Source organism: Numida meleagris, chromosome 3 (genome assembly GCF_002078875.1).
Source record: "Numida meleagris isolate 19003 breed g44 Domestic line chromosome 3, NumMel1.0, whole genome shotgun sequence".
NCBI classification, from domain to species: domain Eukaryota; kingdom Metazoa; phylum Chordata; class Aves; order Galliformes; family Numididae; genus Numida; species Numida meleagris.
Window position 1 is genome coordinate 55,968,298 of NC_034411.1, and position 18,162 is coordinate 55,986,459.

Here is an 18,162-nt window from a genome sequence, read left to right on the forward strand (position 1 = left end):
TCCTTCCGTCCTTCCTCCCTTCCTCCCTTCCTCCCTTCCTCCCTTCCTCCCTTCCTCCCTTCTTCCCTTCCTTTCCTTTTCTGATTTCACTGCTTCAACACCAAGGGAATTCCAGCAATTTCAGCAGTTACACTGGCATACAACTGATACAAATAAGTAGTGAACCAGACTCTGTAGCAGAAATCCTAGCCCATTGAACTCAGCAAGAGTTTTGCCACTGACTTCAAGAGAGAAACATCTTCACTTCAACTGTATTTAATAATACTTTATGCCGGTATAACATAAAATTAATACCTCCTTTATAGTGACCAGATATGTGTTGTACAGTTGCTGCTTTATTTCTGCAATTACAGGAACAACACATGACTTTTTAATCTTGATTTCTGTTTGAATTCTCTCTGGTAACTACATTTTGGGCTACAAATACTCTTGGGAGAAATCATTCAGAAAGGTATAAACAAGGTAGCTTGAGCAAGAGACTTATCCACGGCATGCTGAAGTCAAAGTTTGGTGTAGCTGACCTAGAGATTTCTTCAAGAGGAGTGTGAAAATAAACAGTGACGTGAAGTGTTTGGGTTTTACTTGTTTTTTGGCAAACGACCTGGCCCTGATTCACCTCTCACTTAATTGTATAAGTGTTGTAAGCGATAAAGTCAGATCTCATCATCTGGAAGTAATAGAAACAGGAAAAAATGCTGTGGAAATTGTAAAGAGGTCTTGACCATGAGAACACAAGCTTGATGTTTACCGGTGAAGGGTTTCTGGTAGGGACTGGACTTCTCCATTGTAGTGGCAGGTAATTCTGTGGTATACCTTGAATCCATCTCTTTTTGATTATGTATGATCAATCTCATACAAGGGCAATGAGAGCAGGGAAGAGCTTATGGGGTAATTAAAAACCCACTGAAAAAAATGCACCAAAGGGCTCACTGAGGCTCCTGTCTTAGAAGAGACCAGAAGAGCTTGGCATTGTTTGGCAATGCAACAAAACCTGACAGAGGGCACAGATACTTTCCACCAGTATACTAAGGCAAAAGAATGGAAGAAATGCCAGGAAGATAAATTTAAATAAACAGGGGATATTGGCACAAGGAGAAATAGGTATGAACAGTCCAGGAATTAATTTATGCTTCAATGCAGAAGATGGTTTCTGGATCAAGTGTCCATGAAGGTAATAGGTAAAAATGTGTCAACGGTTTATGGGCAGGTTCGGCCCAGTTCCGTGACTAGTGGGGCGGGGGACCCACAGACCCATGCCCTGGGAAAGGGAAAAGGGAAAAAGGGTAGGGAGATGGGCCTAAAAACAAAACAGTGGCAACGATCTGAGGAGAAACAAACCAATTTACTAAATAAGATATCGGAATGCAAAATAACACAGTGTAATACAATTTAAGCTACTAAATCCAATAATAATGAGAGACAGTGTCCAAAATTAAAGTAGGCCTTACTCTAATACCGATGGTGAAATGGCTAAGAAGCGAGATGCTGCAGGGACGAGAGACGGGCAGAGAAGAGAGAAGGTCTCGTGATATGCAAACAGTTTTATCTTTCCCTCTGACCAGAAATGGTAACAGAGCAGCAAAGTCCCCCAGGAAATGTAGTTCTTCTGAGGACCAGGCACCCAGAACTATCCATGGAACTGGAGCATTAACTCTTCAACTCCCAGTACGCTACATGATATTATGATGCGGAATACCAATAACCAAAAATCATAAAACCATGACAAAATGGAAAGGCTCAAGGTGGAACCTGATGAATGTTTGAGCTCACTGTATACGATAGGGTTTGTGGGAATGGGGACTGACTCCGTGGCACAGGACCATTCTTTTAGTGTCAAATTCCTCTGCTCTAAATCAGGATAGTTCTGATGAAGACAGTTTCACAAACTGGCAGTAAAGAAGAGTGTATCACTTCCTCCCTTGTGACTAATCCTGCTCCATTTACTGACTTTGCTCTGATATTTGGGAAGCCTCAGAAAACATATCTGCCACCAGAATAGTGAGCAATTCCTAAGGAAACAGGTATGTCCCACCCACATGCATGCTGCACTCCTCTCTGTATCTGTGATGCCTCATATAAAAAGTGTTGACAGCTTCAGTAGGGATTTTACAAGAGATTGCCATTCATATTCCACAAGGACCAAAAGATCCACATGGGAATATTTAATATAAACAGTAATAGTTTCCCACATCTTTGTTTAGAGAATAGCTTGAGGATTTCTAAACTTTAGGATCATATTCATTCCAGAAGAATGGTTTTACTCATAGCCATATAAATCTTTCCTCTACATAAATGACAATATTTTTTGTATGTATCTGAATTCTTAAAGATGATATTCAGGTAATAAGACTGCAGCAGGTAGTACAGATAAATCTCACCTCAGCTAGTTTTACTTTACAGTGAAAGACCTGAACTGCATGAACTGCAAAGGGTGTTGCCTATCTGCTTTTACAGTATGATACTTGCCAGACTTCCAGGAAACACCTTTTTTTTTTTTTTTTTTTTTTTTTTAATGAAACAAATGAAGGAAATGTTTCCTTGAGATTTCAAGATTGGACTTGCAAAGAAATCTAGGGCTGAAAAACCAAAGCTCTGCTTCCAACAGGGCTGGGCTGCAAATCAGAGCAGACAGGTCATGGCGCTTTGTACTCTTGAAAGTTCAGTGCTAATTTTATGTGCTTAAGAAGGAGCTGTTAGATACTGAGCTTTTTGGAGTGACTCCTCTGAAACAACCAAAGGACCATTTCTCTTAGCTTGCCTTTGGAATATTTTAAATGCCTTTTTGGCTTCCTTGCTACTTTTAAACACTCCTAACTTCTGTAATAGAACCTACTGCTATATCATACTTGTCACTGCTATCCACAATCTGATACAACACATGCAACTACTCAAGGAACTATCAAATGCAGGCGAGGGGAGAAGAAGCTATCTTTTTTTAAAAAGATGTTAACATAGTATTGCTGACTTCCAGCACTCATGAGTCAGACTCACAGAAAACTCTGAAACTGGAATGTATTTTGTTTCAATTCATTTGTCTGCTTACTCTTGGGATTTGTAAGGCTTGTATGTTTCAGCTTTTCTCCACCACCAGGTGGTCTCAAGTGATCCGCAAATGAACAATTACTGGATATTGCCTTATAGTAGATTGCTGCATATTAACTATTCATGAGCCCTTTTCCCACTCACACCTATCAGTATCCTGAATTCCTTAATTCATACCTATGCACTGTGGATAAGTTTAAGTAATGCTGATGCTTTCTCTGTGAACACTAATTGAATGTCAGGTGTCCTGTTGCTTTTACTGTTCCTGGAAATAGAAAGGATGGATGAAAAATAGAAGTCAAAAAATACTGCAAAGTCAGTATCCATTCTTTTTGCAGTTAATCCTGGACATAGCAATAGGAAATTTTAGTAAAATTTCCTGCCCATGAATTCTGATGAGCGTATGAACTCAGGGAGTATTTAAAACAAAATTGAGACTTTATAACCTTAGTGGCCATATGTGACCTAGAAGATTTTAACACAAATTGTTTCTCTCATTCATTTACCATCATTTCAAGAAATGCATTATGACATAGATTTTGACACAACTAATCCTTCCATATGGAGAAGTGTGAATGGTATGATCCAGCTTAAGAGACAGTCAGAAGGAGAGGAGACAAACAGTTTAGTTTTTACCTCATGAGACCATTGCGCAAGGAGAGGGAACTTGTTCAGAAAACTGAGGGAGAAGACAGTTCTGTAACCTTGTTCACTGTTTTGTTTCCTCTCTGGCAGTTAATACAGAGAAGAACATTTTTAGATCCACATCTGCAGCTTTAGTTTACTCAAGCTTTTGATGTAAGAAAGAAGGGAGCAGAAGTTTTAGACGTAATATAAAGAATCTATTTCACTTGCCAGGCGAACTAATGAAGTTAGAACCACTTTCTTCCTTTCTACACAAATGATATGTTGTGTTCCCTTCTGATAGAATACATATGAAGAGAAAGCAGCTCATGGCCAATGACTCTCCTCACGAGTGCAGGCATTAAAGAGAAACTAGAATCAGGTAAGTTGCTTTTTCATAACACTGAACAGTAGGTCATTCTTTACAAAGAAGCTATTGATTTTTGAGAAAAGAATGTTTTGTATGAAGAGGACTGTAAATTCTTTCTTAATTTCTTAAATTCTTTCTTAAATTTTCATGCAGTGGATTCATTAATCTGATTTACCCATTTCCTGGAATTCATGAGAGACAGAATAATATAGAATGGTTTGAGTTGGAAGTGACCTTTAAAAATTATCTAGCTCAAACTCCTTTCATGGACAGGGACATCTTTCACTAGATCAGGTTGCCCGAAGGCTCATCCAACCTGACTTTGATCATTACTAGTGATGGGACATCCACAACTTCTCTTGGCAACCAGTTCCTAACACATTTATGGTATTTTGTGAGAATTAAAATAAAAAGGCCAGCAAACAGTCTAAGTCTATCCAGGTAGATATTTTAACTCAACACATAATGTCAAAATTGGTGGAAAAGAGTTAATTTCCAATTTACTGGTATTTATTGTTTCAGTAGTCAAGAGTGTAATGGATGCCAAAGGCAAAAAGACAAAATATAAGATGTTCACCAAAGGGACTACTTGGTAAAACTTGATCAGCATCAGAAATAGCTGGTATCAAACTTATTTTGAAATCATAGTGAATCACAGTAAATACATTCTCCCACTGTACTTCCATCATCAGCTGAGATTTTGTTGCAATTGTAGCTTGCAATGGATAAAGAATCAGTGTATTCAAAACTTCTTTCCTGTGCTTGATGAACGTATTCATAACTGAACTTTAGCTATCTTGCTTGGTTTTATCTTTCCCTTCAGCAGCCTCTCTCCCTATTCTGTTCTCTGAACTCTTAACAACTTTTACTCCAAGCACACTAGTATTTATGGTGTGCCCTGAAGGACAGTGCCCCTTAAAAACATATTCATAAAAGTACAATCCACAAGTACAAGTTCAAAAGAAAAACAGTCTGGAAATGAGCTTTGAGATGAATGTTTTAGGGTCATTATCTGAGGTAAACTGGCAGTCTCTAATGAGACATTTGTAATTTAATTGTGTCATGGAGAGACTATAAATTTCCCGTGGAGCCCATATCCAAGTTGTTTTTATAATGATGATAAAGAAACACACATACCAAAAATCTTTTGAATACACTATAACTTCTTCCAAAAAGATAAAGAGGGCCTATATCCTATTTATGTCACTACACTCAGTTGCATAACAGAGCCTACAACAAGTAGGATGGAGGGCAAGAGTCAGTCTACAATCATTTAATACTGTATAATTCTTTACATTTCTCTTTTAATCACAGGATAAGCTTTTGTGACCGGTTCATATCAATACTAGAAAAGAAGAAACATAACAGGATCACAAATGGTCATTCTACATAATCTTTATATGGGATTATGTTGTGTTTGATGCTTCCTCTGGGGAAGAAAATGTTCTAATACTGCATGACTAAGTCACTCCTGCATCAGATTCCTAAGGATTTGGAGAGAGAGTTGTAAGGATTCTTATGCCTCAGTCAATTCCAAAATGCTGTCTACTCACTCCAAGTTACTAAATAAATTGGGACAAACATATCCTCAAGATTCAGAAAATAGATTGTGCAATACACTCACTTGATCATGCCCAGTTAAGACCTCTGGGTCCCTCAGCTGGAATGGTGCATTTACTTCTCTTACAGATTTAAGCAGCTTTTCATGCTGTGATTCTGTTCATCAAATTGTTCTGGATATAATCTCCAAAGTTCCAGCTTGTTGGGACAACTATTTCTGAAATGTTGAAAATGATTTAAAATGGAAGCAGCTTTTAAAATAATATCTAAACTTCAACAGATAGCTGAGCATTCATTTTTTAGGCTGAAGTAGGACATAGAGCCTGGGAGTGGGAGATAGAGGAAGATGAAGAATATTTTATGTTCTAATTCTACAGTAAATATTGCAAAAATACCAAGTTCTATAAGAACCTACTTTTGAGTGTTTTCCTCTGACTTGTTCCTTTCACTCAAGCAGGATACTTGAGAACTGTAATCTAAACACAAGAGAGGGAGTAGCCATTCTTCTATTTTAATTCTGTCTTCAACATAAATTGTCTCTGTGTTTTCAGAAAAGATATGTCACACTGAAATAGCATTTCAAAAATGCCATTCTGAAATTTCTCATCAAGTTTGTAACATCAGCCCGAGAATCTGAAGCTGCCACTGTAAAGACTATTCACCATGCAGTTTCAGACTAGAGGCATGACTCTTCCTCAGAAGCAACTCTTATATATCTTTAGTCCATTTCTGAACCATTTTTTTTTATTTTTTACTCCCAGTAAACGTCTCTTTCATATGTTTACCGACATCTAAAGGCGAATATTTTCATATTTTAATAGCAATTTGGTTAACCAAAGAATCAGAAAAATAATCTCCATCTGAAAGTCTTTTTTTCTTTTAATAAAAAAAAAGATTTTAGCAAGATTCTATCCAATCTCCATTGACAGTATGATAATAATATATGGGTTGCTTTGGAAGTAATTCCTCCTATTTATTTCCACGGAAACTACAACAGATACTAAGGGCACACTATTTGATAGAGCAAATCCTCAGCTACGAAGTACTCTTTTCCAGCATAGCCACCACCATTAGCAGATTCACAAAGATGAGCTGATTGAGACACTCTTCATTTTGTGATGTGACAGCTGTGCATGGTTGTCTGGAATGTGGCTTGTTTTTGATGTCACTGTCACTGCTGCTGAAACGCACCACCCACTTTGTCACTGTGCTCACATCCACTATTTGGTCTCCAAGTGTCAATGAATGTCAGTGGGTGCCATTTTTTATGCCTGGAGGAACTCAATTCCACATCTTTGCCTCATACACAATTCTATGTCAAATGCCATTTTGTCAGATGTCCCTCTGCTGCCATCTGTTACACAGCAACAAAACTGAACAAAATATTGATGGGAAAGTTCAGCCTCTACTGCCATACCACCAACATTCACCTCTAATGTCATGGGTCAACATCATAAAATAGGAGGCATTACTTTCGGAACCACCCTAATATTTATCATGTAGCTATTTCATTTTCTATTCCAGAAAGTACATAGAGAATGTGGTAAAACACTACTGAAACCTGAAATAATAAATAATAAAATATTTATATAGAGAGATATACAAAAATGGATCAAGAAAAATTGCATCCATTTGGCAGAGTCTGATTCTTCATTACCTAATGCCTTGTGGAGTCATTTGCAAGCCTGTATAGGGAATATGAAACTAAGGAATGCAACTGTGAGTAATGCATTTCTTATTAACTTAGAGTAGCAATAGGAGAACAAGCATTCTAGGCAATGCAGTGTATTAAGCCTCCACACTGCAGTAGCTAGAGATGATATTTTATCACTTTTATTTTACAGGAAGTCAGACTAGACAATGCAATTGCTGTATTGTGTTTGAGTCAATGGAGAATTAAGTCCTACTGCATCTGGAGGGGATAAGAATTTGCAGGAATCATGGTAAAATATCTATACTAGAAAAGGAATGAGTTGTTTCAAATAAAAATTTGTGTGACTTGTTGCTAATTCCAAAGAAAGAGGTTACAAATTACAGATGAGGCACAGGCTGTAAACTGTTCAGGATGACTTTCATTGCTCAAAGGATATAATTGAAAATATGGAACAAACTGCCAAAGTCTACAATAGAAATGAATAGTGTAACACCAGGTCAAAAGGGATCTGGACTCATTTCTGGAAGAAGAGACAATGCACAGCTGTTAGCATGTATTTTAAAGGATGAAGATGATCAGTTACTATATGAATTGATTGGTATTTCCTGGGCATGTTCTGTTAGAATTTTAAAATCTCCTGGACCTTCAGTCATTGTTTGTTTCTGGCAGCTGCATCCATACAGGAGCAAATGTCTTCCATTGACTTGAAATTTATACTGTAGAATAAAATTACCGTTTTCTCCAGCAAAAATTCCTCGGTGTAAAGGAATTTTCATATTATTGCCATGACATCAGTTCATCCAGAAAAGATGGGCAGCTAACTCTGCACTCTGGAATAGTGTATTCTCTTAAATCATCAGGATCTGGGAGCATAACCAATTGTATATACGTCTGTGTAATTAATATCCAAACAACAGCAGTGTATGCTTTTGAGTTACAGTCATGTAACTGTACATGCTCTACAGTCTCAATAACATAATAAGTATATGTATATGTATATGTATATGTATATGTATGTGTATATGTATATGTATATGTATATGTATATGTATATGTATATTTTATGGTACCAAACAGAGAAGGCAAGTGTAAAGGACTTTTCTGGATCCTGTATGGGCTATCTAAGACACTGACTGCAATCCAGATGAAAACTGCTTAGACCACAGCAGAGGCACAAAGAAGGCCCAAGGCTTTGTTTGCCAGCACTATGGTTCCAATGCAAAGAAGCAACAGCTATTTCTGGCTTAGCTCCAAATTTGCAGGGTCCTGGGAACAGAAAAGTAGCACATGGAGGCAAATCCTGTGGCTAATCCTGGTGCTGTACAGCACCTCTTTACTCAGAGGAGTTTGTAAAACTAAGGTTATATCAGTATCCTACCTTTATATGGAAAAGTACCATGGATAACCAGTTTAGTTTGTAGGCTTTTTTCAGCACAGTCTGAGTCACCCTTAATAGATGTAGGAGCAACAGAAATAGAAATTCTCACTGAAATAGACCTAGAGAAGTCGTCATAGCCTCAGTCTTCACTCCTTCCCAAGTTTTTTTAGGCACTGCATAAATACAGCAGGAGATTGTCCATACCTCGAAGGGGTTTTAATCTAAATATTACCAGAGATTTAATAGCGGTTCAAACGTCTCAAGGATTCCCAGCTTTGCATACCACTTGCATTACTAGTAGTACAGCTCTGTTTAAAGCAACTTGAATTGTGCAGGTGAGCAGGCCTGCAGGGCTGGGTAGCATTTTCAGCCACTGAGTGCCCCTGGGGATTGATTTTTAAGGGACTTCCTGATGTGTGTGGTCTGCTTTTGTTCTATTTGTAACATCTTCCCACCAGCTCTTTGAATATACTGTTTCAACTGAGTTTAGGAAGAAGCCCCCTCAGAAGGGCAAGCAACACAAATTACAAGCTTAGTTGTCACTTATCAGTTGAGTGGCTGTTTCGTCACTTTTACTGCTGAGCCCACCTACACCAGCTATTAGTGACCACACTTGGATTGAAATCAGTCTGTCTTCCTTCCCTGTGACCTATTTCAGGAATAAAGACATGTAATCATTACACCAAATAGTATATAACTCTCCTTGATTTTCATTAGTTTCTCATTTCTACAGTGCTTAATGAATTAGCTGTTGTATTTCAGAACTGATCCCTCATGATATAGGTGAGATCTAGATTTCCCTGGCAAACTTCCTGCTAATTTGTATAGGGCTGGGATCAGTTTCTCTTTGAGGGATTTATATATATATGTATTTATTTTCTTATATTATTTTTGTACAGTATTTCCTGTTCATATTACAGCACATCCTAATAGAAAAAAAATATCTTGGTAAAAATCATTCAATAAGCTTTGGAGCTCTCTTCATGATACTGTTCCTTATTTAAAGGAAAGTATTCAATCAGAGTTGCGCAAGCCTCTCTTCTGCACTGAATTTGCCAAAAAAAAAAAAAAAAAAAAAAAAAAGCAAGAGCGGAAAACCTGTAAAAGAGACACTGAAGTACTGCACACAGATTGAACGTTTCACTGGTCTTGTGTCCATTTCTGCTCCAAGCACTTTGGCACATCCTAAATCTTAAACACCTGGCCCACTGCCTTTCCTGAAGAGAGATGCTTTTGTGTGTCAGGAGTCCAGTTTTAAAAATATGTTTGTGTTAGCACCAGATGTTTTTGGTGGTTTGTTGACCAGACATAGAAAAAGATCCTACCAAGTCTTCTAATACTTTTGAAACCCTTGCAGTGAGAGATTTCTTCAGATTTGGATAGTGCTCCTAAAGGGTCAAAGGGGACATCAGTATCATTTTTCAAAGCTGATATTACCTGATAGTAGTACTTCACTTACAAAGACTGCTACATGGATTAATGCTAACTTGGATTTTCTTGATTTTGGTACTCTAATATTACTCCTGATTTTTAAGTTTGTAATTCCTTTAAGGTAGGGTTTTATACATATTTTTTATTTTATACATATATTTTATACACACACATATATATTCTTTTACAAATCTTCCTTGGCTATTTTTTTCCATAGTATTAGTGTATGCACATTGTAGTGTAGTGCACAGATAAATGGACTAGCTCTGGAGAAGCTGTTCTGGGACCACAGTCCAACTGGATAAGATACTGAGACTACAAGATCCATAAGAATGCTCTCATTTACGTTTGTTTCTGAAAGTATGGTGACACATTTAAATTTACTAAAGTATCTTTACTTGTCCATTTCAACCATAATTAGGGTTCCGCATTCTCACACGGGATTTCCTGGTTGAGAATCCATGTGCAGAAGAGCTTGATTCTCCCGGAAATGTGATCTACACACTGATTGCACCCATGCATTAAATCTTATCCTTTCAAAGTATACCAGATTTTGAGCTAATAGACAAATGAGATGTATAAGTTGAGGGCCATCAGACTAACACTGCCATGAGCTGCTGGAGTCACGTGGAGGACTGGTGCAGCTGACATGCTTGTGCACTAAAAGGCCCCAGGCTGTGGTGCATAAAGCAGTTATGTATGATGGAACACAGATCTGCTTCCGTTGGCTGGCTAGAGACCTAGGATCCTCAAGTGTAAAAATTCCCTTATACAAATGTGTTTTTCCTAGGCAACATTTCTGAACGGTAGAATAGTTTTCAGGGGAACTCCAGGCACAAGAAGCCTTGCCCACTGCAAGGCCTAGAGACCCTTCATTGGGCTGAAGATTTCAGGGAGCTGTGGCACTGTGCCTTGACTCCTCACCTCCCCCTTGCCTACTTTCAGAGGATAAAGTCCATTGAAGCTCATGGTAGCCTTCTATTTGTTCACTTGTGGTGGCAATTAGGATGATCACCCTCAGCACAGGAGTTTGTCTATTAGTTGGGAGCACAGGAAGATTGCAGAGGAAGAAAGGAGATAATGCACATTGCTCTTTTTCTATGCTTCTCTCACATTATTGCTGACAGATTTAATCTGTGGCAAATCATTGAAATATGGCTGTGCAGACAGAGATGGGATAGATCCAAGGATAAAAAGCCTGTGCTTGGAAAATGCTGTGCTGTGACAGATTGCATGAGCTCATATGTATCTCTCTGCCATTGCATTTTTGCCCTTGCTTACTTAGAGGAAGGCAGCCACAGATCTATGGAGACGGTGCGATTTCTTGTCCTCAAACCTGCGGAGTAGGGAAACATACATCAGTCCAAAGGCTGAGGCTCTCCTAACAGTATGGATCATTTGAGTCTGATAGCTTTTGCCAGAAGTGCATTTTTTTTGTGAAAGATGAAATCTTGACATTCCTGGCTAGCCCAGTATAAATATGGCCACCCAAGTACTGTGGCATTATTTGAGTTCATCTGCTGAATAGCTGCTATGTGGTTTCTTTGGCAGCTCAGTGATTCCCTCAACTAACATAAAACCGTGGCTTCTCTCTCAGCAGTGGCTGCTGCCTGGGGGCTGGCCTTACAATCAAACCCAAACACACCATGACCCTGCGAAGGCCCTGTTGGCCTGTGCGTCCCTGGCACTTGAGGCTGAGCATTCACATGGGCCTGACCTAGGAGCCGGCTCTGCTCCATAGCCGTTCAGCTGTAACCAGGTCCAACCTGGGAATCAGTTTCCCTGGCCTTCTCCTTAAAATACAAACAATTTCTCACCACTGTAGCCAGAGGAAGAGAAAGCACGTTTGTATTACACTTGCACTTGGCTGGACGTGCTTGTGCTAGGTTTCTGAACACTGGGCACACTAGTAGCACAGGACAAAGTTCTGTTTGTGTGATGCAAAGAGGGTTGTGGGGGAAGATGACCTCGAGGTCAATACCAAGGCTCACCCCTGGAACTTATTTTTTATTTCATGTTTGTAGATCACTATAATCTGGTCCCTCCCAGTGGGAATAATTTGCTCTCCTCAGGTGATCTCGTAAGCTCCAAGGAGAAGCCCTCACTTTGCTGGGACGACGGAGAGAAGGAATTGCAGTTCCACCACCTCAAATAAAAGTTATCACTTTCCTTTCAGATCCAAGGAAGGATTTTAAGGATTTTTCAAGAAGCAAAAGAAGAATCCTCTTCTCTAGCAAGCTACAGCAAAGTAAAATACTGACACCTTTCTTTGAACTGAAAAGAAAAATATCATCAGAAATGCTGTGGGGCTGTGTGTCAGAGCTCATGGGCCCTAGCTGTAGCTGAGATGACAGCTCAGGAGCTTTTAGCACTTCTCAGGAGCTTTTTAGTCTCTTCAGCCATAATACAGGAGTCAAATAGCAGCTCACACTGTTTTTATGGTTAGTGGATTGCACTACTTCACTGTCAAAATCTATTGTTTTATATACCTTAAAGCCCTGTAGACACAGGAGATTTAAAGAAAGGACAGACCAGAAAAACATATGTAATCCCTAGCAGCGGTCTCAGCACTGCATTACTCAATTCATTTGCAAATAGAGCTTATGATCCTGAGTCCACTGGGCAGGAATGAACTCTGCTCCTCAACCAGCACATGTGCAGGGCAGAGGATGGACAGTGCTGCAGGCTTCATGGGCAGTGCGATTGCCTCTGTGCTCCATCTCCCACTGCTGGAGCAGGGCCAGGGTTTCCAACCTCCTGCTACCTTCCTCAGCCCAAGCCCACAGCACTTTCTGTTTGTTTAACACTGTCTGGCAGCCTTGAGATAACGGGGATGTTGCTGGCTGGAGCGAGGCCAGCTCAGGGCCGGCCTCACGGCTCCTCAGCACCAAATGATCTGCAGACCCGGGCTGCTTCAGACACTCCAGATCCCCAAGTGGGCCATAAAGTCCAACGTAAGCAGGTCAGAGCTCAACTGCAGGTTACTGCAGGAGCTCCAAGATACTTCCTAGGCATCCAGGCACTCTGCTCATCCCCTAGTCATCAGCAAAATCTCAAGAAGGGCTGGCCATGGAAATCCCTGTGTAGGAAATGCCTTTCTGCTCAAAAGAAATGAGAACGAGTGCATCAAAAATACCACATGTATACACATATGTATGCATGTGTGTATGTATATTTATGAACTTTCCCTTTCAAAGATGTGCTGGGGATGGGAAGACTTACAGGCCCTTCAATGGAGTAGAGCCATCCAGCAAGGGGAAAATAGGAAAGTACAGCAGCTGCAAGTCCTCATACAACATCTCACTTAAAATGTCATGTGTGCTACTTGGTTTAAATTGTCACCCCTCCAGCAACCACAAACAATGCAGAAACAGCAGATGTGTTTTCTATTTAGAATTAAACAGTTTATCTCAACCACTGTCATTGTTACAGAGGGAAAATAAATAAATATCCATGTTAATGTAAACTTCAAAAGGTACTTTCTGGCATGAATGGCTGTTCTGAATCCAGACTTCACTGAGAAAACTAGGATTTGTCCACATATTTTTTTTTCTTGTGGTTTTTCTTTTTTTTTTTTTTCCCAATAGTGATGCTGGCAGCTCAGCATGTAGTAAAACTTAGACTGGTCAAAAAGATTTTTTGGCCAGATACAGCATCCAATAACTCATGTCATTTAGACTTAATGGTCCAGAAAATTAAAGTAAACATCATAAATGTCTTTTGTTATTAAACTTTCCATTCAAACTTTTTGTTTAACTCTTACTTAATGGAGAGCAAAGATGACATTTCAAGTCACATATTTACCTTTTTTATAATCCTAAAGTCATCTCATTCAGATTTAAAAATGTGCCACAATTTCAACCTAGGCAAGAACTCAGTAAGAAAAAAAGCTGGTGTGTGCATGTACTCTGTAGAAGGTAAGGTAATGATGAATTCAACCTTCACATATTAAGATCAATTTACTGTATGACTCTTGGTTTTACAGGTCTATAGCTCTGTTCTTTGCAGAGGCAAACAGCATATGAAGGAAGAGTGACCATATGTCATTGGATCCTTTTTCATTTTTAAGAGGGGATGGTACTTGTAAAGAGTACAATTGAATGACATGGTTGGGGCATGCCTCAGGAAAATGCAGTCTTCTGTGCAAAGAAAAGGAAAAAAGAAGAGCTTCATTTAGACATTTATGTCCTCTGCTTACATTTAAAAAGCAAAAACAAAGCCAAACTCTGTCTAGTTGTGAAGATATTTTGACTAAATGAAGTTTGATTTGTTTCAGCAGTCTAAAGAAGGTTCCAAAACTGAATATCACTGTGTACTTCTTTGTGTGTGACACGGCCTTCACCAATACCTTTCTTATGTTTGATTTGCAGCCAGTATTTTAAAACTTCACCAGCCAGCTTGTTTCCAGATTTTATATTTTTACAAAGAGTTTTTTGTCTTCAAGCAAGCAAATACACAAATGTTCCTGTTACTCTTCCTGTCTGAAATGTGCAGAAGAAGGGTGCAAGTGATCAGCAATAAGCTGTAAAGCCTTAACTGCCAGTAGTTACTTTATGGTCTTGTAACACATTCAGTTTGATGCTCGTTCCTCCATAACTGTCACAGTCCTGCAGCTCTACAGAACTTCTCACTGGTTGGCACTTTTGAATGGCTGAGTGTAAAAAGGCCTTGTGCAACACATTGTCCTCTGGAATCCATGTAGGAAAGGAACATTTTGGCATTGGTTAAGGTCAGGCTACAGATCTTTATTATGTCTGGCTCAGGGGCTGACTTCATGTGTATAACCAAGATTCACCAGCATAAAATTTCAACAATCTTTTTCACATTCATTTCAGGACAAGACCAGGCCCCAGTGTATTGGGTGAAGGAAGAAGCCCTTCCTCTAGACAAGATGATGCTCAGCTGGCCCCGGCTGAGCATTGTAAAAGAGTTCTTTTCCCATCTCTCTAAGCAATTGCCTCTAAGTGTGAGATTATTTGTTTTTGTAAGGTACAAGCATTTTACCTTGTTGCCTGCCTTGAGAAGAAGTAAGAAATGAGTAGGTAAGGGCACAGTTGTGTTTCAGGGAATCATAGCTCTGATCTCATCACTGGCACAGGCTTGCTGCAGTAAATCTGCAAAAATAACTGAAAACCCCTCAGAATCAGAGCACCTGGGCTTGACTGGGCTTTGGACATTCACTGTAAGTGATTTTCTGCCAGTCTAGCTGATGTGGTCATCACAATTTCTTCTGACTGCCTTGACACCTCTTCTGGTTCATATGACTTGAATATAGATTGGAAGGACTTTCCAATATGCGGTATTATGACTAAACAGCTTTACTGGAGCAGCAGTTTTGGATCAACATTCCTGGATAATCCCATGAGTAGACAATTTTGCTGTGCAATATTAATATCTACATGTAGAATTAAACAGAAATAGTTACTGTGTTTAGTTTCCTACATGCATTTGTGCCAAAATAATTTTAAAGTGTAGATGATCCCTAAGAGATTACATATGCACCCAGAGGAGGAAATACATTCCTCTATTATAAGGCTGAATTTGTAAAATTTAAGGAACACGTCATATAAATGGAATGGACAGAAATCTGTTACTAAATGGGAATTGAAGAATACAATTAAGTGCATCATCAAAGGACTAAGGCCTTTAGTCCTTAATATTGGTTTCAGTGTTCATACCTATGAGCATCCATGAGATCTCCCAGCAACGGGATTGTATATTTGCATATATAGCTTCTTCCTCTGAGTTATAGCTTGGAATTATTTTTTTATGATATATATTAAAGTTATTCTGCTTCTCAGACTTTAGTTATTGAATAAATTACGAGTGAAAGAAGATGGTGGAAATTACAGCTAGAGAGGCAATTTATTTATTTTTTAAATGCTTCCGCACAATTTAAAATTGATTTGTGGTAACTGAGACACTTGAGCAGATGAATATGAAGGTGGCATAACTTTCTCATGCTTGCTCGTATTTTCGGATAAACTTCCTGGAAAAGTTTTAGTTCATCACTCTTCCAGGATCTTGAAGTCTGACCAAGAAACCTGCCAAAGTAATAAGAAGTTCATGCTGAAACAATGTTATCAGATAGGAAAAGTTAATGCTACTGTTATCTACAGGTCAGCTAAGGTGTAAGTTCTCACAGCAGTTCTCTGACATAATAGATTTGCTTCCTTACTATGGAAATAATGCTTTTGCTACTATTCTTAACAGAAACAAAATCAGTTTCTGATTCAACTACTTCCATTTATTAGAGAAAAAACTTTTTAGAGCTAGAGAATAAGTAACAGCATATCAACAGTTTTGGTTATTTTCCTCTGTGAACTGTCTCAAAAACAAAACAAAACAAACAAAAAGAACAACAAATTATTTGCTGAGACTATTTTATTTTCTTAGTTTGCTTGCTACGTTGAATTTTGCAACTATTTATATCTCATATAGAGCTTCTCTGAAGTATTTGAGTTGTGCTGATAGCATTTGTTCTTACAGAATAAAAACATTTATTTTTACACACAGAAGTTTCATTGTCTTCATTGAGTGAATAACTGTCAGACTTGTTTTCAATGTTGACACAATCAAACATTTGTGTCCTTGATTATTCTTTGCTATTAAGTAATGCATCTAATATTACATCTCTTTCTTGGTGGACACAAATGGTAGCAAATTTATTCACCAGAAAAAGTATTCACCATAAAGCCAGACAAACTTACTACATAATGAATTCAGTTTTATCTGAGTGTCTACATAGGCAAACTAATTCACAGTAAGTCTGTACCTCTACTAGCAGTACTAATTCTGTCTCAACACAGTGCATGTGTCTCTATGGAGTTCAGTCATGTTTAGCTGAAGTCGCGCTAAATATTTAAGGATATCTATGAGGGCTGCTCTGAAAGTAATACTTTCTATTTTATTATGTTGGCCCATGATATCAGAGGCAGATGTTGGTGGTGTTGCAGTAGAGGCTGAACCTTCCTGACAGTATTCCTTTACATGTTGTTGCAGTGCTACAGATGGCAGCAGAGGGACAGTCTGCCAGAGTGGCATCTGACATGTCCATGTGGAAAAAAAAAGCACACTTATTGAATGTTTATGGAGGCCAAATAGTGTATGTGAGCACAGTGAGGCTGTGTGTGGGTGGTGTGTTTCAGCAGTGGCGACAGTGACAATGGGTCATCTCTGTTGGTGCAGGATTTTACAAGTGCAGCATGCAGACTCTTGTTCATCACTGTTGAAAATGCATAGCTAATGGTGGTGACTATGCTGAAATATAGTGGTTTGTCACTGAGAATTTGTTCTATCAAATAGTCTTATTGTATCTGTTGTAGTTTCCTGGGAAATAAATAGGCATTACTTTCGGAATGACCTACTTATAGTGCAGATTTGAGGGGTAAGACTACGTTATTGAATTTTATCTTTTTTTTTCCTTTAAAAAAAATAACAAAAGCAACTATACTTTAAAACAGAATCTATTTTAAAATGTCTTCTCCTAATCTTTCCAGCAAATAAGTGTCTCACAGTAAAGCCAAGAACTGCTTCACTGCTGTAATGTTATTTCTCACCCTGAAGACTTTGCTCTCTGACTGAGAGCACAGGACCTTTACTTCTATGCCAATGACAAAATAATTGCTTAGCATTCTGGTTTCTTCTGAATCCTGCACCATGATGTTCCCCAGATTCAGCCTGTGGTATCTACTTTTTAGGGACTCTCAGCACCCCCTCCCTTCTGACAGCAGCCAGCATACTCCATTGCTAACCTCTTGTGCCCATAGGCATTTTGCTCAGAACAAGAAATTTCCCTTACATTGTAATGAGTGCCCAATTACTCCAGAGAAAATCAAGTGCTATGCACCTCCAAGCAGTTGGAATGGCACAGGATAGCAGGTGTTCAGAAGCAGCACTCGTAACTTAAGAGCATACTGAATATCTACTCCCTCCTCCTCCTAAGAGAATAGAGAACATAATTTGGTTCTGATTTTCTTTACAGAAAGTTTAAAATAAATTAAACTTCAGAACACTTTTTTTTTTTTTTCAGTTGAAAGAAGATGATTGAAAAAAGGGAAAAAAAGGGTCACGATCATTTTTGTCCAGCCATTTGCACTTATC

The 18,162-nt window shown here is 38.7% G+C and overlaps 1 long non-coding RNA gene across 2 annotated transcripts in view; it reads left to right on the top strand.

Annotated features, from left to right (window-relative positions):
* Positions 1–17,014, top strand: part of LOC110396844 — a 37,154-nt gene extending 20,140 nt beyond the window's left edge. The window contains exons 2-3 of one of the 2 annotated variants that reach the window (XR_002437297.1): positions 3,971–4,048; positions 14,045–17,014. This is a non-coding gene — a long non-coding RNA (uncharacterized LOC110396844). The remainder of the gene's footprint in view (positions 1–3,970; positions 4,049–14,044) is intronic. The other variant, XR_002437298.1, reaches the window with a different exon arrangement.